Below are 22,160 nucleotides of genomic sequence, written 5' to 3'. Positions count from 1 at the left end.
ATCTTAACTATGTGGTTCTTCCCCCTAGTCATTCCTCATCACTAAAGATCATAACTTACTCTCCTACACTCTCATTTTGTTCCATTCTGTTGCATAGATTTTCAAAGAGGGGTCTACCTAATGTGCTAAATACTTCCTCCAGGATGTTTAATATTCTGTGGGCATCAGAAAAAGACTCAAGTTATCCACCAGCTTCCTTCATTTTCTGATAATAAAATCCTCAATGATGTTATTTAGGCTACTTCTTAATACACCAGTTATTGGTAGCAAGCGGCATATCTGTTATGTCTTATTTTTCATTGTTATTATTATGAACAAGAAAGGAAAATAATAACTTGTATTTATTTCTAATTTGGATTAAATTAAATATTACATAGAAAAGATATTCAATAGTTATGACTATGTGGGAGCTTTTGAAATCAAACCAAGCTTTGATGCAGCATTCAATATGAAGAAAAAGTGTTCAGGGAATAGGAGAAGAAAAGAATGTAGGTGAGGAGGAGAACAAAAAAGAGAAATATTAACCATTTAGATGTAAATGTTTATTGGGGATAGGAGAAAAGGAGATATTTAATAGGCACTTATGCCCATGCCCTCCACCATCTTTTAATAGGCCCCTTGGTGTACTCCATCTACTGGTCTAGTACTCTTGGAATCTTTTAGAAATAGGGTAATAGGAAGTTTAAAGAGCTTAACTCCATAAAATTAAAATGCAGTTTTGCTCAAAAGAAAGAAGTATTTAGTCAGAAGAGTATGAAATTGAAACTCATGAATTATAAAGGAAATTCCTAACTCAATAGCAAAAAGAGAAACACAGTGTAAGTAGAAATGTATCAATCTTAAGGACTATCAGGAGAAATGGTTTTGAAATCACACTCAAAAAAATAATGTTAAACATACAAGGCACACAATTATTTCTGAAAATGAGATGGCAGTTTGTTACTAAGTGACGTCGGATTTAAGGCCACAGGGGCCTCTTGTGGTCACTTGAGAAGGGTGGTAGAAGAGCTGAAAAATGTGTAGTGGTCCACCAGGAAAAGAAAAGAAGCAGAAAAGAAAAAGAACTTTGATGGATGGCAAATGAGTAAGCCTGAGAACAAAACCAAACTTCAGGTTCCCTTTCTGAATTCAAGGAAGGAGATTGAACAAAGGTGATATCAGAAAACCTATGTTTCCAAATCCCATTTGTCTCATGTCCCTGGTTCAGATCCATCTTCATTAGAATACAGGCCTTCCAGCTTTGCCTTTTAAAGCACGGGAAGCCAGGGAAACATTCTATTCTGTATAATCCAAACTCTGTAGAAATCTGAAAATCAGTGGTTTCTCCTATGCCAAAGAAGAGGTTTTTCTCTATTCATGCTAGAAATTTATTGGGGACCACTCTTCCCTTAGAATCTGTTACTGTATTTCCTGCAGGGTAAAGTAATCTGGCCTGCCATTCTAAATAGGCAAAAGGCAAATTGTGAAAACTGACACCAGATTGGCAAAGAGGCAGAGTTTTAACATGTTTCCCCCAGTAGTGGGTAATAACTAGAGTCATGCCCACCATCTCATGGCTAAGTAGGAAAGCTCTTAAAAGAACATATTTTGTATATATATGGTACTAGTTACTATCCCCTGTGTTAACAGAGAGGCATGTTGGTGAATAAATGAGATATTTCATTTAGAGGTTTTTGAACTTCTCACGAGAGATATATTATTGAGATGCCTCCAAGATAAAGCTTTTTAAAATTGACTTCACTTTTCAAGATTTAGTTTCTTTGTCACACTGGGAAATATCTAAGTGCTAGAATATCCACATTAACAAGCTTGGAATCACACCTGGAGATCACAGACAATGCTTAGTTTTTGAAGGTCAGTTTATGCATTTAGTGGCCTTTGACAAGAACACCTCCTTCCAAATACATAACTGCAGTCAAGTAGTCTGTGAGTTAAATAGCAATCAAAAGGTGTGTGGTTGCAAAACCACAGGCAAAAATTGGGGCCTAACAATTATGTAATCATATCATTTTAGAATTGAAAGGATCCTTAGGTGTTTATCTAGAGCAGTGGATCTTAACCTTTTCTTGTGTTATGCATCCCTTTTGTAGTTTGCCAAAAGCTGTGTACCCCATCACAGAATAATGTTTGTTAAGTGTTTAAATACATAGGATTACAAAGGAATCCAATTATATTGAAATTGTTATAATAGTAGTAGTAGTAGTAGTAATAAATAATAGTAATAAATTCATGGACCCCAGGTTAGACTTGTACTAGAACAGTCCCCTTATTTTTGCCCATTAGGTAACTGAAGCAAAGAGAGGCCAGTGACTTGCGTAAGTTCATCCCATTAATTAGTTAATAGTAAAGCCAGTATTAGAACCTAGATCTCTTGACCAAAGGCTGTGTCTAAACAGCAGTGATAGACTCATCATTGTCATTACAGTCATGTTCTATAGTCAAAGTCTGAACTCCCAGAATTGCCTATTTCTTTGTACTAGATGCCTTTGTAATAAATTCTTGAACCACCCTCTGAATAGTAGAATTAATACTGTCACTATGAGATTCCTTTAATGATAGGGTAGCTTTAGAAAAGCAGTGACCTTTGTGGAAAGTCATTTACAAAAATGGGAAGAAAATCAAGACCTTTCTATTGTGCTCCTCAACATTGTAAAGCATATTAGGTCTCTATCAGCCCTGCTGGATTCCACAATGACTAGCTGCATTGAGAAGTTTACCCATATTCCTTTCTATGACTTATGACTTTCTTGACTTGTTTCCCACTGTCTCCAAGATTGTGAAGAAATTATTTGGGTACAGTCAGGCAGGTATGGGTATGTAAAAAAATAATTATAGTCTCAAAATGGTCCTATAAAACCTTTCCTTTTGTGACTCAAGAGTCTAAGGATTTAGGATTGAATTACTGGAGAGCTGAGAAAACATGAAATAACTTCTGATCTCTTAAGGTCTCTTCCAGCTATTAAGGTTCTGTGTTACTGTGATGAATACCTTCATGAGAATTGTAGTTAGTGGTGTGATTTCAGAAGAGGGAGAAATCACTGGGATAGAATTCCTAAGGTGGGGACCTCAGAGACATATGGTCCTATTGTTCATTTTACACATGAAGAAGTCAGGGTCTAGCAGAAATTAAGTGACTTTTCTAAAGTCAAACAGATCTTATTAGAGTAAGGATTAAATCTGGTTCTTCAGACTCCTAAGCCACCATTTTTTGAGACAGTGGGTGAAGTGCTACACTTGCAAGTCAGAAAGAACTAAGTTCAAATACTGCCTCAGACATTTACGAACTATGACCCTGATCTAATCATTGAACCTCTCTCAGTCACAGTTTCCTTATGTGTAAAATGGCAATGATAATGTAACCTATCTCCCAGGGTTGTTGTGAGGATCAAATGAGATTACATGTATTTTAAAAAATCATAAAGCACTGTATACAGGCTTAGTTATTATTGTTGTTATTATTTTCCACTATGCCATGCTGAAGACCTCATGAAGGACACATTTAAGTGGACCTTGAAGAATGGGTAAGAATTAACAAAGGGAGAGGGAGGAATTAATTCATTTGTTTTGGTGGAAGAGAGTATCATGAGCAAAGGCAAAAAATTGGCAAAGCATGAAGCATTTCAGATTATATTGTTTCTGCTAGAACAGAAAGTTTGTGTAGTTATAGTATAAAATATGTCTGGGGGAGTATTTGGGGTCAATATTTCTGACTAGAAAGATAGCCGGAGATGTTATAAAGGAAGTGAATTTTTAATTGCTCCTTGTAGAATTTCAGCATGTACACTGTGGAGAAGGACTAGATACAAGGAGACCTAAATCAAGATCTTGCAATTCTCAAAATGAGAGCTAAGGAGGGCCTGGACTAGGAAGTCAGACACAGAGATAGGCAGGTGTAGCCAATAAGACTTCTGATCAGATGACCTGATGTTAAATCCTGACTCTTCTGCCACTGATTAGCTGTGGGACTCTTGGAGATAACCTTAACTTCTCTGGGCCTCAGTTTCCTTATCTTTAGACGGAGGAGTTTTTTGTTTGTTTGTCTTGTTTTGTTTTGATTTTTTTCCATAAGTTCCCTCTAGCTCTAACTTTTAATGGTAACTTCTCTGAAAGGGCACATGTGAAAGACCTTGCAAAAGAAGAACCAAAATAATATGCATCTAGACTGATTGGATGAATCAGGAAGAGTGATGAGAGATAGTAAAGAACCAAAGATGACTGAAGCTTTTAAGGTTTTATGTGTGAATAACTATGGCAGTGATGGTGTTAATGAGAGAAATAAGGAGATCTGAGGAAGGAGTGTTGTCTTTAGCTTTTTGGTTTTTTTGGGGGGGGTGGAGATGGCAAAGATGATGAGTATATGTGAGTTCTTAGGATCAAGAGTGAGAAGGGACAGAAGAAATCTAGTCCATCTTCCTCATTTTTCATATGAAGAAACAGGTACAGAGAAGATAAGTGACTTGCCCTGGGACACAAAGATGGTAAGCATGACAGTCAGGATAACCCCAGGCACTTCCTTTGACCTAGGAGGTAGTGTTTTTCCCACTGAACCATTAGAGAAACACCTACTTGGGGGAAAAAGAGCAAGCAGTTGTAAACTGAGGGCCATAGCTTGGGAGGGAAGTCAGAGTTCGAGGTATAGATTTGGGGATTATTTGTATAAAGGTGAAAGTTATCACCTTGGAAGTGGATAAGATTATTGAGGGAGAATATGCAGAGAGAGAATAGTGAAGAAGGTTTAGAATAGAACCAAGGAGAAAATCTGCCTTTAAAGAATCTAAAAGAAGATAAAACAGTGAAAGAAACAGATGTGGTATGAGAAACATATAGTATAATCAGTAGGCATCAGTATCTAGCAAGGTTGAAAAGTTTACAGGTCAAAGCTGTCTCCCCTCTTCCTATATGGGGGGGGGGGAGTGGGCAGAGGTTAGAACAAATTCTTTCCAAACCACACCTTTTTCTCCCACTAGGTAGCCCCAGAAGTCTGACTTACCTTTGGTCCACACTCATACTCTACTCCTCTTCTCATCAGAGTCTGGAGTTTCCCTTGAGTTCCCTTGTCTTCTAAGCCACATCTGGCTCTGGTTACAGCAGTGACTCATTTTACTTCAAGGTGAAACGACCCTTCACATCTCTCTTGGCTCTTTATGAGGTCATAAAATTATCAATAATCAAAACTGAAAGATTCTCTCCCAGTTGGATCAGCCACCAGGATAAAATGAATTATTGGTTCCCTAGGAAGAAAGCTATCACCTGTTTTTATTCAGTATATACCAAGCTAATCATTGGCATCTTCTACTAACCTCTCTCCTATCTATGTAATTGATATGTATATATGCATTGCCAATCAGATACATCAATGGTAAGACATTTTGCAGTACATAAATTAATACAGGTATTAACAGACTTAAAGAATGGAGAAGCATTGTGATAATTGTCAATGTAGATGGAACAGGATTCAGAGGAGAGCAGTGGAAATTGAAGACCATCATCAGATTTTCCCAAGTCACTTAGAAAAAACAATTCAACCACTTTACTCAGCAGGAAGCTTAAAATAGGTTGAGGTGACTTGACTGTTTATACCTTGATACTCTAGCCTCAAACACTATGCAAAATGCATGTGCTCTGCCCATTGAGCTCACTGACTTTCTCCTCCCCAATTAGTGTTATTTTGTTTGTCTCTTAAATGGAAAGCAATACCCTTCAAACTCTCATCACTCATAATATTGCTGTATTGCTTATCCCCTCTTTCTGGAATCCTAGTGCTCATTGTCAGGATCTTAATACAAGACTTTTTGTTCCTCTTTCACAACATTTTATCATACATTTCTGTGTGTCCCATGGTCACTTAAGTGACAGGTAACAAAATCAAAAGGAACCAAATTTCAAGCAGAGTATGGTCACCAGAAGCATACAATCTTTCTAATTTATTATATCTCACAATGCAGGTTCATAATTGATGGCTCACTAAGAACCAGTGCCCTGCCAGACCCAAGATGAGTTATTTTGGCTCAAAGCTCTCAATGAGAGGAAGCCCTTGCTTCTCTTTCTAGATTGCTTCTGGAATGGATAGCTTGATGGCACTGCTGATTTCATTAAAGCACCCCTTAGCTCAGGGAACAAAGTGGAAAAATCAAGATTGATTACCTTCTTTGCTCACTTTTGTCTACTTCAGAGTATGTTCAGAGCCAAGACCGCTTTCCAAGTCAGAGAAATCTAATGGAGCTCTATACCTTATACAGAGAATAATGATTTGGCAAAAGTCTCAGTTATGAAGTATAATGAAAAATTTGGACTAATGTTGCTGTACGTAGGAAATGTACATTCACAGCACTGACTTTATTTGCCATATAATTAAATCCAGTACCTTATTATGGAAACAAGTTACTGGGTTAAACGGATGCCATTGTTCTTTGATGTAGAGGGGTTCTGAGTGATACCCCTATCATCATGTTTACAATGAAATTAGTACCATCTTGGTGGATATACTGAAGGGGGAACTCTGACAATCTTAGATTAACAACTGTCTCCAGTTTTTGGTTTTTTCCTCCCTCCCTTCCTTCCTTCCTTCCTTCCTTCCTTCCTTCCTTCCTTCCTTCCTTCCTTCCTTCCTTCCTTCTTTCCTTCCTTCCTTCCTTCCTTCCTTCCTTCCTTCCTTCCTTCCTTCCTTCCTTCCTTCCTTCCTTCCTTCCTTCCTTCCTTCCTTCCTTCCTTCCTTCCTTCCTTCCTTCCTTCCTTCCTTCCTTCCTTCCTTCCTTCCTTCCTTCCTTCCTTCCTTCCTTCCTTCCTTCTCTTTCCTTCCTTCCTGTGGTATTGCTATTAGGTAGGGGGTGGGGGAGGGATGACCTCTGGAGAAAAAAGGAATGAAACTATGCTAGTCCATTGGTTGTGTCTGTATAGGCGGAGTGAAAGAGTTAATTGACTCAATGGGTGAGGGAGGGTGACAATTCTTATTCAGAAGCACTGATTATTGTTGGGAAAATGAGAGAGAGAATCACAGAATTTGCAAGTTAGAATGGAACTCAGAGAAGAATCAAAACAGAAAAGTAATACAAACCTATTATACCATGACTGACAAGTGGTTGTCCAGTCTCTTCTTAAAGCCCTTCAAAAAATGCTAACCCATCACCTTTAGAGGCATCCTATTTCAGTTTGGGGTAATTCTAATCGTTAGGAAGATTTTCCTAACACCAGGTCTCCATTGACCTCTTTTCAATTTTTACCCCGTGCTCCCATTGGGTCCAAACAGAACAAATATAATCTTCCTCCACATGAGAGCTCTTCAGCAGATACCTGATTTTGTCCCCTCAGAGTCTTATCTCCTCAAAGCCAGGATGTCTAGTTTCTTTAACCAATTTTCATCTATCAAGGAATCAAGAATCAGTATCATCTGGGTTGCCCTCTTCTGGATACTCAAATGAGATAATTTTTAAGTGCTTAGCACAATTCCTGATACATAGTAAGCACTATATAAATGTTAGTTGTTATTATCATTCTCCAGATCATCAGTGCCCTATTAAATTCTACCACCCAGAACAGAGCATAATATTCCAGGTGAAGCCTGAAAAGGACAGAGTACACTTGGATTATTGCATCCCTATCATGGAAGCTATAGTCCTTTTAATGTAGCCCCAAATCACATTAACTAACTGCCACACAGGGGTATGCTGGAGCCAGCTCTAATGCCTTTCTTGAGAGATTGTGAAATTTTTCATTGTGAGTGTTTACGCCTTGGAAATTAGCAATATCCACAAATTAGGGTTTGATTTATGGTTTTGTTGATTGTCTAGACTTAAAAGTGTTAATAATGCAGATGAAATTTAAAAGTATGTGTGTGCATACTTCTAAAGAGTTTAGTTGTTAAACATTTACCTGCATACACCCTTGACGTTCTTTAATAAACATTGCTGTATCTCAACAGTAGGGCAATAGAATGCCCATATTAAGACTGGACTGGATGCCTGGTGGCTGTAGACTAACAACAGCAGCAAGAAGGCTTACACCTATGATCTCATTTCCATCTCACAGCACCTGTGATGTCATATCACAGTACTGAATGATATTTTTCAGAACTACTGTTGAGGGCAAAACTAGATTTAATGGGTGAAAGTTACAAAGAGGGAGATTAAGGTTTGGTGTAAGGGGGGGGAAATCTTAACAATTAAAAAGTAAATTGGGCTGCCTTGAAAATTTTCCCTTCACTGAAGATCTTTAAGTAAAAGCTTGATGAAAAAACATCAGTGGTTCCCCATCACCTACTGGGGAAAAAAATGCTAGTTGATATAGTGGATAAAGCCCCAAGTTTGAATCCTGCTTGAAACCCAAGCTGTATGACCTTGAACAAGCACTCGTTCTGCCTCAGTTTCCTTATGTGTAAAATGAAGGAGTTAGACTCAGTGACCTCTAAAGTCCCTTCTAGCTTTAAACCTATGATCCCTCGATTCTTTCTGCTCATCTTCCCATCTATAAAATGAGGATAATGGGCATACCTACCTTAAAGAGTTGTGAGCATCAAATGAGATAATACATGTAAAAATACTTTGTAAACCTTAAAGCATTATAGAAATATTAGCTATTATGTATTATTCAAAAATATCCCCAATTTGGTGCCAACCTGCCTTTCTAATGTCATTTAGCAGTACTAGCCCTCAATACTGTGTGCTGAAACTAATCGGTAATATTTACCATCCCTTCAAATGATGCTTCCTGCATTCTGTATGTTTCCCTCACCCCATCTCTACTTTTCCAAATATTTGCTGCTGTTCAATCTTTTTTTTTCTTTTTTCTTTTTCTTTTTTTAATTAATTATTTTTTTTTAAAAAACTTCATCTCTTATTTATTTATTTATGTATTTATTTATTTTTTTTTAGTGAGGCAATTGGGGTTAAGTGACTTGCCCAGGGTCACACAGCTAGTAAGTGTTAAGTGTCTAAGGCCGGATTTGAACTCAGGTCCTCCTGACTCCAGGGCCAGTGCTCTATCCACTGCACCACCTAGCTGCCCTTTTTTTTTCTTTTTTAGTTGTGATCCTGCTTGGGATTTTCCTGGCAAAGATACTCCAATGGTTGTCATTTCCTTCTCTAGCTTATTTTATAGATGAGGAAACTGGGGCAAATAGGCTTAAGTGACTTGCCCAGGGTCACACAGCTAGTAAATGTCTGAGGTCATATTTGAACTCAGGAAGGTGAGTTTTCCTGACTCCAGGGTCAGCACTCTATCCACTGTGCCACCTAATTGCTCCCTTTCTAATATTACCAATTTTTAAAGACTAAATATTCCCTTGTCCCTAAAATCTTCCCTTACCCTTCTCATCCTGATCTGTTCTTTCCCTCTTATCAAGTCATAGATCACACTGTACTTCGTTGTCTTCTATTTTGTATTATAATTATGTATGTGCATGCTTCATTTCCCCTACAGCTTAGTAATAAGTAGTTCCTTGTACATAGTAGGCGTTTAATATCTCTTTGTTGAATGAATGCATGTATGCATGCATCAATGCTGTTCTGTGAGTAGACCGTCTACCACAAAATACAAAAATTTCTCAACAAAAAATTCATAAAAGCAAACCCAAAGCCAGATAAGCAGGTGTAATACATGGTGTCCAACCCTGAGAAGCTTCAACTTATTTGAGTGCCATGACACAAAAGAAGGTAGAGAACCCCTGATTTAGATGTGCCGTTCTTCACCCAGCCCCAATTTTTTCCTGATCATGTTTCCTTCACTGACTGGGTCCAGACTATTATTTCCATTCTTCTACCTAGGAAGAATCTTGTCATCTGCTGTGTCATCACACATGTTGCTGTTCAGTTGTTTTTCAGTTGTGTCCAACTCTTTGTGACTCCACTTGGGACTTTCTTGCAAAGATACTGGAGTGGTTTTCCATTTCCTTCTCTAACTGAGGCAAACAAGATTAAGTGACTGGCCCAGGGTCACATAGCTAGTAAGTGTCTGAGCCCAGATTTGAACTCAGGAAGATGTCTTTTTTCTGACTCTGGGCCCAGTGTTCTATCCGTTTCACCACCTGGCTGGCCATCAAACACAAATCATTATAATTAGTCTTCTCCTATCCCTGTGCTGTGCTTTCTGTCTCTTGCTCTAGGAACAGAATCACAATAATATTACTGTTGCTTCTCTAAAGGGCATGGCAATAAACTGCCATATGACACCACCCACCATTCCTGTGACTTCCTATGTCTTCTCCAAAGAATGTTAGCTGCTTGAAGTCAGGGCCTATCTTTCTTTTTTATCTGTATCTTCCACATTTAACATAGTTTCTGGCACACAGTCAGTGCTTAATAAATGTTTTTCTTCAATCATTCATTGTCCTATGGGTCACCTATAATTTTATTTCTCCTGAGCTTTTGGTGTTTCATGATTCACAGCTATACAAGGTCACTGGAAAAAAAGCTGGTAATAAATCAGTTTTAGTGAGAAGGTATAGTTTGAAACTGTTGAAAGGACTTCGTAGTTTACTAAATGGGACCCTACCAACCTTTTTTTTTTAATTCAATTTTAACACACTAACCACAAGTAGCATGCTTTTCGACTAACGTGGATAAACTAAAATTGATTTAAATTGCAATCATACAAAAACAATTACAGTGAAATGTGCTCAAGTTGGAGCTAGTGTAAAGGGAGAAATGAGTCTCCATGCTTAGACTGCATGACTATTTAAGGTTGCTTTTGGAAGAGTTAATGGGAGGGAATGGATAAAGGCTACTATGACACTCTCAAGCCTCTTGTTTTGAAGGCTCTGCTAGAGTCAGTGTTTCTATTTTGAATGTGAAGCTTCAGAATTATTGAAATGTTGTAAGAAAAAGCTAAATTAAGTATTAGCAGTCACCTTGGTTCCAAATTACAGTGAGTGTATCTGATAAATAATTCAGTTAGTCAGAGGTGAGTGGATATTACAGACTTAACTGCTCATTTTTCATCTATCCCTTTAATATCTTTCCACCAGCTTCTCATTTGATCTGATTAAAACCTCTATTTCTTTCAACAGTCTTACATTTAGGTGGTCCAGAGGCTATGTTCTGTAGAATCCAGCTAAATTTTTTTGGTTCAGAAACTGTGGCTCTGGAGTGGCCAGTTTATAAAAGAAAATCAAAGCATCAATGGAGTTTTCGGTTTACTGAAGTAATTAGAGCTTAGACAACATTACTTATAGTATCTACTGTGGTGTTTTTGACATATAGGACAGCATTAACACTGGGGGGAAAAGTGATGATTTTTAAAAATAGATAGCAGTTAATCAACAAGACATTATTAACAGCCTTTCATGCACCAGGCACTGTGTTGGGCACTGGAGATAAAAATACAAAAATGAAACAATCCCTAAACTCAAGGAGCTTATGTTCTATTGAGAAGACATCTGTGACTTGAATGAATCCCCGATGTGTGAAATTACATCCACTAATTCAGCAACCTTCAGATGAGCATCTTGTCTGTAATTTAAAGACCCAGAGGGCTGACTGGGGCACTGAGAGATTTAACGGACTTACCCTTTGGTCTCATAGTTAGTAAATTTCATAGGTAGGACTTGAGCCTAGGTCTTACTGAATCTAAAGTGGGCCTTGTATCTATTACTTCATGTATGATTTACTTAGTGATAGGAAAAGGTGGGGTGGGGGGGGTAGTGGAAGAGAGTTCTTGGAATGCCCTAGTAACAAAAGAAGGCATTTAGATCTCAAATCCTAGTGTGTGTGATATCAGGCACACCACTTCTCATTTCTTTCTTTTCTTCATTTTTGGCTTATTTTTGCAAAGTGAGAAAATTAGAATAGGGGCTTTCTAAGGTCCTGACAACTCTAATTTATGATGCTCTGGTGAGGAGTTGTCACTTGGGTAAAATGATTTGATTTTGATTTAAAAAAAAAATTTGTTACTGGGTCTCTTCAATTTGCCCTCCACTCACAGCCTGATCCATTTCTGATTGGCATGGAAGCTTTAACCTGCTCTGTTTCTCTGGATTATCATCTCAAACTCTGCCTCCCCACAACCCAACCCTTAGCCTACCTAGTGTCTCTCCCCTAACCCTGTCCCCAAGGCCTCACCATTTTAGTACTGAACTTACTGCAGACACTTAGCCCATACTGTAGCCCAGAACTTCTAAATTTAAGTAATCCACCAGTTTCAGCCTTCCCCACAGCAGGGATTAACGATGTGTACTACTATAGTCCAAATCTCAGCAAAACATCCTATCTGAAAGTGTTGCCCATGACTCTTGTCTTGAACAAACTGTATATTTATATATATATATATATATATATATATATATATATATATATATATATATATATATATATATATATATATATATATATATATATATATATATACACACACACACATGTATTTATGTATACACAAGTCTTGCCCTAAGTAGTCCCCACCACAGTAAACTATGTGATTGCATATACACATGGGTGTATGTGTGAATATATGACAATTTATAACACATACATAATATATAAATATGTTGACTCTCACAAGTCTACCTGGGAGGGGAATTTTTATCTGTGTATAGATACATGCAGATATGTATAAGAAATCATAGTTAAGAGGTGTTCAGGCAGGACTTTTGAGTTTGGATTTTCTCCAATGCTGAAGAGACTTTAGGTTGTCATATTTAGCATCTTTATTCACTTTCTTTGAGAAGCAAGGGGCTCTTTGTCTTTGCCTTTTTGGAAATAGTCTAATTTATAAAATAGACAACAAATGCTACAAGTGAAGGGAATGGTTGGTCATCTTAGGAGATTTAAGATTCTTCATTCAATTTGAATGTTCTTCAAGCCAAACTCCCCAAAGCACCAGGAACAGATCTTGAATACCCACAATCCTGGAAAGTCATTGGTGCTTTTGTCCTGGAATGTCTCAGGATAGCTTCCCTGTCACAACCACCCATTGAATGCCTGGCTATCCTCCTATCCTCTCCCTCCCCGACCCCTTCTGCAATTAGAGTGGAATCCTAGGCTCCTGTTTTAACCATCCTCAGTATTTGACCTCGGCTTAGCTCAGAAGCAGTGTATTCTTTTGCTGAACTGAAACCTTGAAAGAAAAACGGTGATCACTAAAAACTATCACAGTTTTAACAAGAACAAGCCATGACAGATTAACCTCATTTCATTTTCTGACTGGGTAACTAAACTAGGGAAATGCTAGAGGCATACTTAGCAAAGTATTTGCCAGAATTTCTCATGCTATTCAAATGGATAAGATGGAAAGCTTACTAGGTGCATTTGGAACTAGTTAGATAACAGAACCCAAAGAATAGTCACCAATGGGTCTAGTGGAGTACCCTAGGGGTCTGTCCTTGCCCTGTAATGTTTGCCATTTCTATTAAAGATCTTGTTGAAGATAGATGGCTTGCTGGTTAAATATACAGACAACAAAAAGTTGGGGGGAATAACTAAGAGGTTGAATGACAAGGACAGATGCAAAACAACAACAACAAAGCAACCCATGATCTCAACAGACTAGATGGCTTCTCAGGTTCTTTCCAATAGGTTATGACACTCTTGACAGGACGTTGTTCCTCTTTTCCTGATTGGCAGAGCTCTAAAGCCCCTCCCCCCATCCTTGCCCCCCATCCTCCTTACTCACATTACCACACCCACATGGGAAGTTCCTTAAGGCCAAGGAATTCTTCCTCCATCATCTATGATCACTTTGCTCCCTCTATCAGAAACCTCCATTTTGGCCTATTGTGTTCCAAGTCCTGGAGAATTCAAGGGGAGCAACACCTCCCCTCTGTTGATGTGACAAGGCACAGCATCTCATCAATGATGCAAGGCCCTGCAAGATGGTTAGATGTGTCAAACTGTGGTTTCCAGTAGCAACTTTGTTGCCACTTGGGTCACTAAAAGCCACTTTTCCAAATTATCTATGGATATTTTGCTAGGCTGCCCACATCTCTTCAGATAAAAGGGAACTGTTTTCCTTACCATGTAGAATAATTTATAGGCAGGGACCAATTTACTTGCTAAAAAACAGCAGGTAGCCTTCTCTTTTCCCAGTAGAAAGTACATTATGCTAAACATAGCATAGGACTCTGATGTTCATGGGGGGAGAGGAAAAGGTACCTTTTTAATTAATTAGGTAGGGGTTTTTTTTTGTTTGTTTTTTTAAAACACAGCATGAGTATCACACTTTGTCATCAAAGTTCATGTTTTTAAAAAAGCAGTATTTGATTCTTTGTTTTTTCTGCACATTGAACTTAGCCAATCCAAGGCAAATTTTTGAGATACATTAAGTTTAAATTTTATTTCTGGTGTACTTAGTTTCCCCTTAAGAAACCTTTTTCCCATTCCCTACTGCCCTGTCCCTTCCCCCCATGACTCTCAAGCTTTTTTCATGCTATTTTTACTATGATAAAGTCTTACACAAGTAAGAGGTAGAATGTCTGGTTATTGTTGCTTTGACCTAAACTTTTGTCTTTGCTTAAAATGCAGATGTCCCTTGGTGGATTCCATATTATGGAATTTCAGGCACATGAGTCATTGAGGATAGAAAAGCTCTCTTGATAGCCATGAAGCCACAGCATATAGTTGACAGCTTAGTCCTAAAGCTATCCTTGCTATTAAAGGCTTATTTCTCAGTCGTTTCACTGCACCCACTCATCTATTTTTTAAATAGTTGTGTTTCGGGGGTGTTTGCTCTATAGTCATTTTTTAAATATACTCACTCCCCTTCATTGAACTCTGCCTTGTAACAAAGGCTGTTCAGTAAAACTCACCTGACAAAATGATCATAGTTGATAATTTGGGACACATTCTACTTGTCTATCAAGAGGAAAGATATATGCTATATCATTTGTTCTCTGGTACCAGGGCCAGGAGTGGTTAGGTCCCTATAATTTAATATAAGTTAGTCTGTCTGGCATTGGTGTAGACATTATTGTTTTTCTCCCTTGGTTCTGCTTAATTCTGTCTGTATAAATTGACAAAAATCTTCCAGTGTTTTTCTGAATTTTTCTATTTGTTGTTTTTTATGGTAGTAGTTTCTTACTGTAATGATTACATTACAGAAACATACTGTAATTTATTCAGCTGTTCTTCAGAGACTTGACACCCACTTTTGTTCAGGTTCTTTTTGCCCCTTAACCACTTTAACAAATGTTAAATAGGAAAATAATGCTACTATCTCTTAGATCCAGGCTGAATTAAATTTTATGAGAATCACTGAGATGGCTGAGAAGCATGGTCTCACTGAAATAATGTGTCCCCTTGTAAATAAAGTGTGTGAGGATCAATGAATTTAACTTGCTTCTAGTTAATGAAGATTTTTGGAAGAGCATCTAAATTCAAGTGTAATTGCTTACCCTCTGATTTCCCTGGTGTATTTTACGCAGACTCTATCATCCCAATCCTCACATTATGCTTTTAGGTTTGACTTTTTTCCAGTAAAGAGACTAGCAAAGTGACATATTCAAGATAGCACTAAATTTGGAATCAGTGGACCTTTGAATTCTGCCACTGACAACTTACTACCTATGTGTCCTTGGACAAATCACTTAACCTTCAGTTTCTCTATCTGTAAATAATGATAAAGTTGAACTTATATGATCTTCAAGGCCCCATCTAGTGCAAAATCTTTTATGGCCATCCTAGCTGTGAATTAACTTTTGGGGCAACTTGGGATTGGGAGGGAAACAGATTGAAAATGAAAGAAACTAGAAATGTTTTTTCTTTTCACATGTACATTCAGTGTCCTTTACATCTCATTTCCATTGCTTTTTCCCCCCTCTCTCAGCCTCATTTTTTCAGTAATGCTGTTTGTTTTTATCTTTTTCCCCCCCTTTCCATTTTCTTTTAATTGATTGGAATAACTTTGCAGCTATGTTATCACCCTCTAGTGGTAGTTCTGAGTAAAATCAATTTAGTTTCAAGAATGGACTCAAAGTGGTTTGATCATTTGATATATTGTGTTAATAAAATAATAACCAAGGCATGATCATTAAGCTAAAAGTTTCCTGAGCTTTATCACATGATAATGTTTTCTTTTTAGGTAATTTGCAAGGAAACAGTCGTTTCCAAATTATGAAACGAGAAAATAAAGGATATTCCATTTAGAAAGAGATACAGTACTTACATTGAAGTTCTGGTGTCTTTATATTTTTTCCTTCTACTTTTTTTTCCTTTTGAAAAAAAAAAAAACAATTTCCCAGGTCTTCTTGATCCTTCCAGGAGTTCTGTGAAGCTGGAATCATCAAATTCTTTCCTATTGGTTCACTCTCTTAGTAATTGTGTTAGTGATACTTTCAATATTAATCAATCAACAAGAATATATTAAGCTCTTACTAGATGCCAGGCACTGTGGTAGGCCCTGAGGATACAAAGACAAAATATAAAGCATTCCTTGCCCCCAAAATAGTGTTTAGAAAGAACTTAAAAAGGTATCTTTGGGGCAGCTAGGTGACACAGTGGATAGAGCACTGGCCCTGGACTTTGGAGGACCTGAGTTCAGATTCGACCTCAGACACTTGACACATACTAGCTGTGTGACCCTGGGCAAGTCACTTAACCCTAATTGCCTTATCAAAAAAATTAAAAAATAATAATAAAAAGGAGGTATCTTTTCCAATCTAAGTCATTTTAATAATTGAAATCTTAAAATAACTAAATTGTTTAGCCCCTGTGCATTCCTTTAACCATCCCCTTACCTGAGCTTTTAAAGATATTGTTCTGAACTTTTGGAAATGTTTTCTATTTAGCTTGTACCTTTAATTTGGTCATGTTCTTAGGAAGAAAAAACCCTTTAGGAAAGTAAAAGATCAAGGCCAGAGCCTAATAATAATCTTCTTTCTTCCTTTCTTGTCTTCTTCTCTTCCCAAATCCAACTATACACACCTACCCATAGCCCAGGACTGTAGTATGACAGGTGTTCGCAAAAATGAGAAGTATTATAAAAGCATATTTATTCAGAGAGGAAATTTCATACCATTTAAATTCAGATCCATCCCTATGATACTAAAATAGGCTTAAGCAATGAATTTTTCATATTTTAGACTCAAAACCAGATAACTCACCTGGAAATGCACACTGTGTAATTTCATTTCATAGTCCTAATCAATATAACAGAAACCAATCTATATTCCACCTGTGGAGACTCAGCATTTTATGTGTGTACATATGTACATCCATATATGTATGTGTACCATTTTCCAATAGAGTATGTGTACATATACACATATGCATAAGTGTGTATATCTATGTGTGATACATATATATATATACATATATATATACATGGGGGATGGATATGTATAGATATGGGCATAGATTATTAGATAGATAGAAAATGCTGAATAGATGGAATACAAATTGGTTTCTGTTCTATTTATTAGGACTATGAAATGAATTTACATAGTGTATGTGTGTATGCTTGCATGCATGCACACATACATACACACATGTTGTTTAGTTGTTTCAGTCATGTTCAATTCTTTATGACTTCTGTTTGGAGTTTTCTTTAGAGAGATACTGGACTGGTTTGCCATTTTCTTCTCCAACTCATTTTTCAGATGAGGAAACAGGCAAACAGGGTTAAGTGACTTTCTTAGGGTCTCTGAGGCCAGATTTGCACTCAGGTCTACCTTCTCCAGGCCTGGCATGCCATTTACTGTGCCATCTAGCTGCCCCTATACATAAACACACATATACATACACTCGTGCGTATATAGGTTCCCTCAACATGGAGTGGTATTTATGTGAGAAAAAATACCATTTTATATTTCTGGATTTTAATACAGGGTTTTTTTTGGAACTTGATTTTACAATATAATTGTAGACCTATTTTCTTCAGATTTTGATTGCATTGAAACATTGGATGACTAGATCTTGGTTGAATTGTCACAGTGAATTTAGGTTAATTTTCAGGGGTGGTGGAAGTTATTCATATTATGTGATCAAAACCACTTGCGGGTCTTTAGTGGATCATTTAGACTCACCTGAATTCAGGTCAAAACAAGGCAGAACGGGGAAGTTTTACCTTGCTGTCTAACTGTTCAGACTTTCTAACACTTAACACGGAATTGGAATCCTGGGCCTACATGGCCCCAATTTTAGCTTTGAAGCTCAACAGGGAACTTGAACTTTGATCATAGGTTGTAATACCAGTTTGGTGCCTGAGATAATAGAAGGTGGTTCTTCCCCTCCCCCAAACTGTTTCCATGCATTCTAGATCAGTTATGGGTATGGACAAAGCACAGGTATCTTTATGGTCAGGAATTTGATTTTTTTTTTAAACTTGAACAGGTTAGGATGGAGTGCACAGCTAAGAGAGACAGACTGAAAAAATTTATATACAGTGGATACTCTTTTTATTGATTCCTTAGAGGTACCTAAATCCAATAGGTAGTAAAAGAATGTCAGGCGTGTTTCATAGCATCATAGATTTAGAGTTGGAAGAGACCTTAGAGGTCATTTAAGTCCAGTGCCCTCATTTTTACCCACGAGGGTGCCGAGGCCCAAAGGGGACGGGCAACTTAATCAAGCTCACAAAGGCAGAATGTGACAGAATCAGGAATCAAATTCATGACCTCTGAATCCAAAGCATCATACATTAAATAGGAACAAAAACATTAATCACACAATCATTTGGGGCTTCACTTGGAACACTACAACATGTTTGAGCTCTTTCTTTTTTTTCCTTTCAGGTCAGCATCTCCTATTAGTGAGAAAAGATTCCCTTCGTATAACTCCTATGGGCCCCAGCAGAATGTATATGAGTGCTTTCCGGGTGAGAAAATAGCATAACTAAAGGCAAGGAGGTAGCATTGAAAATAATATATTATAAGTGAGTATAGATCCAAACAGTTTCTTTAGGAGTACAGACACAGGTCTCTGGAGAGAATAACAGGGTTTAACGACTTGGATTGCTGTGATTACTAATGCTGGCTCCTCAGCCTTCCACTCAGGACCCTTTTGGGTTGAGGAAGCACATAATGTGTATGTAGTCAGTGCCATGCCTGGGGTGAGGTGATTTGGGTTTACTTCTGAAATCTCTTGACTTTTAGGGGGTCAATGCAATTGGTAGCTAGGCAGCAGCTTGAAGAAGCAACTGGCAGGAGGAAAAGGAGGTGGTACTATTGATGCCAAAAATATATCTGATGCTTATATATCCACTTTCTTGCTTTTCTTTACACATGACATACTAAGTCCAATCTCCTTGCCTATCACCCACACCTTAAATGTCCACTCTTCTTAGTTCACTGTCTCTAAGAATACATCCCCAGATTCTTTCAGAGTGCAGCTCAAATGCTACTTTCTACATGAGACTTTTTCTTCTTCCTGAATTTTTATTGCTACCAAAAAAAAAAAACCAAAACAAACACATATTTATTTTATATATAGGTAGATGTATACGTATGGAATCCTTTGATGTAATATCTTCCTCAAAAGCAAAGATTTTGCATGTTTTCACCATATCTCAGGCCTAGTGCCTGGCATATAGTGAAATGCTTAGTGATTGAAATTCATACAATCAGTTTCCCTATCTCATTTAGAACTTCATTTTGGAAGACAAATTTATGCCCACAAACCCTACCTTTAGCTAAGCTCCTTTGAATATAGTCATATCAGTCAGTCAGTAAACACATATTCAACATCTATATTTACCAAGCACTGTGCTAAATACTGGGGATACAGATATTAAGAAAAGGATACCCTCGGGGGCAGCTAGGTGGCGCAGTGGATAGAGCACCGGCCCTGGAGTCAGGAGTACCTGATTTCAAATCTGGCCTCAGACATTTGACACTTACTAGCTGTGTGACCCTGGGCAAGTCACTTAACCCCAATCGCCTCACCAAAAAAAAAAAAAGAAAAGAAAGAAAAAAAGAAAAGGATAACCTCAAGGAGCTTACAATCTAATGAGGGGAGACAGCATACAAAAGGAAGCTGAAAAGCAGAGGTGGAGTGGAATCACCAGGGAAGAGACCTGATTGGGGGTGGGGGGGATGGAGTAGGAAGACAGAGGTTGGGACTGAGGTATAAAAGTCAGAGAAATCCCAAAGTAGGGGCAACTTGGTGGTGCAGTGGATAAAGAACAGGCCCTACATTCAGGAAGACCTGAATTCAAATTCATCCTCAGAAACTTGACACTTACAAACTGTGTGACCCTGGGCAAGTTACTTAACCCTCATTGCCCCACCAAAAAACCCAAAACATAACAAAACAAAACTCCCAAAGTAATGCAGTCAGGTGAGAAATAAGTGTTCTGATCTAAGCTGTCTTCTCACCTGGAAGGTTTAGGAATTCATAGCTCCACCTTCCAATCAGAGGAACAAAGGACAGCAATGAGGTGGAGTCTCAAGTTTGTTGGGATCTTGTAGGATGAAGATGTTTTGGAAATAATGAGTTTCTTGTTGGCATGATAGAAGAATATTCATTTAAGTTTACTTGTTTAACACTGTTGCCCAGGGCTAGAAATGGGGGTAGTGAAATTGTCCTTGATGCTTCTTCATCCTGCCTTGGAGTGCTCCCTGAATCTTTTCTAGCATAATTCCCTCCCAACCCCAAAGTCCACTGACCACCTATAAGCTTGGGACTGCAGCATCTACTCCATAGCATTGTAATCTCAAGTAAGATCATATAAGTGTTTAATAAATCTTAAGAACTATGTAAATATGAATTATGCTCTAGCTTTCCAGTCTCCTTCATAAAATGGGGAACTAGAACTAAAAATGGTGTTCCTTGACCCAGTTGCAATTAATGATGCTTTGAGAAAAACTTCAAGGAGTCTCATAAGCCCTAGGAATTTTAGTAGTCTGGTAGTCCAGTCTCGTAGAAGAAAAAGGGATAGGGGATATTAGAAGTCAGAGACACCTTTCATATTGGATTCCATACCTTACCAGCACTTAGATATGGCCTATCTAAGTCATTTCCTCCTCCATAAATGTGCATCTCATCCCCCTTCAAAATCTATGTATTAAAGAACCCAAACTTAAAATTTCTCTCTCTCTCTCTCTCTCTCTCTCTCTCTCTCTCTCTCTCTCTCTCTCTCTCTCACACACACACACACACACACACACACACACACACACACACACACACACACACACACACACACACACAGAGTTTAGGTGGCTGACCTAGCTGGCAGATACATCAATGGCAATTCTTTCATCAAAGGGTTTGATAGCCGATCATGGGGAAATATTCTTGAGGGCCTTGATTGAACCACAAGTTTACTATGAGCCAAAACTGTAATGTGTTTTGTAATAAAGCTTACTATAGTCTTGGGCTACATTAATAAAAGGATAGCATCCAGATCATAAGATGTAATCATCCCATTGTACCCAGCACTGGTCAAACCACATCTGAGGTTTTGTGTTTAGTTCTAAGAATCATATTTTAAGAACACTAAAAAAAATAGCATATTTAAAGCATATTGGTTGGAATAGTTAGGGACCAGAAAACTATCTCATATGAAAAAAGTATTAGAAAAACTGCTGGAGGTGGTTGGACTAGGGAAGATAAGATTAAAGACAGGGAAGAAGTAGCATATGATAGTAGGTTTTCAAGTATTTCAAAGGTTATCACACGGAATAGGAAACACATTAGTTTTGTGTATTTTCAGAGGGTAGAACTTTATAACCATAGTGTGCCCAGATCTGGGCCTTGTGCGCGCGTGCGCGCGCGCACACACACACACACACACACAAAATGGTGAGTTGTCTTTTTTTTTTTTTTAGACTAAATTGAAGTTTTGTGACAGATTTTAGCTCAAAAGGTTAAAAACAATATAGTACCTGGAGCCCCCTAAGGATAAACCACGACTGTTGTACTAGGCAGATGGTTGATTTTTTTGTGGAGGTATTCAGAACTCTGATGATTATCTTTTAACCTGTTAACAGAGATGGGTGAGAGTTTTGACTAGATGTCAGAGGAGCCTTCCTACACTTAAAATTCCAAGAAGTTACTTTCAATGTTGGTTCCCTTCATTAAACCACTCTTCCTGCACATCTCAAAAGGAAGTAAATGTGTGTAGGCAGCCTGGTGCCATGGAAAGAGTCAGAAGGTGTGAGTTAAAATCCTGCTCTCCCATGTAGTGGCCCTGTGACCTAGGGTAAGTTACTAAACTTCTTTAGACCTCAGATTGCTCATCTATGAAATGAAGGGCTTGGAAGAAATGACCTCTAAGGTCCCTGATTCTGAGCTCTATAG

At 38.0% G+C, this 22,160-nt stretch overlaps 1 protein-coding gene across 6 annotated transcripts in view; it reads left to right on the top strand.

Annotated features, from left to right (window-relative positions):
- Positions 1 to 22,160, top strand: part of FLRT2 (fibronectin leucine rich transmembrane protein 2) — a 127,993-nt gene that overhangs the window by 91,605 nt on the left and 14,228 nt on the right. Inside the window, exon 1 of one of the 6 annotated variants that reach the window (XM_043986497.1) lies at positions 22,042 to 22,062. The exons of the other annotated variants lie outside the window; for them this stretch is intronic. The gene's annotated coding sequence lies outside the window, so the exon portion shown is untranslated. Of the gene's footprint in view, positions 1 to 22,041; positions 22,063 to 22,160 lie in introns of those variants that run through there. 6 annotated transcript variants of the gene reach the window in all.

Source organism: Dromiciops gliroides, chromosome 2 (genome assembly GCF_019393635.1).
Source record: "Dromiciops gliroides isolate mDroGli1 chromosome 2, mDroGli1.pri, whole genome shotgun sequence".
Taxonomy (NCBI): Eukaryota; Metazoa; Chordata; class Mammalia; order Microbiotheria; family Microbiotheriidae; genus Dromiciops; species Dromiciops gliroides.
The sequence above is the reverse complement of the archived record's forward strand: the minus strand, read 5'-3'. Positions and strand labels throughout refer to the sequence as shown.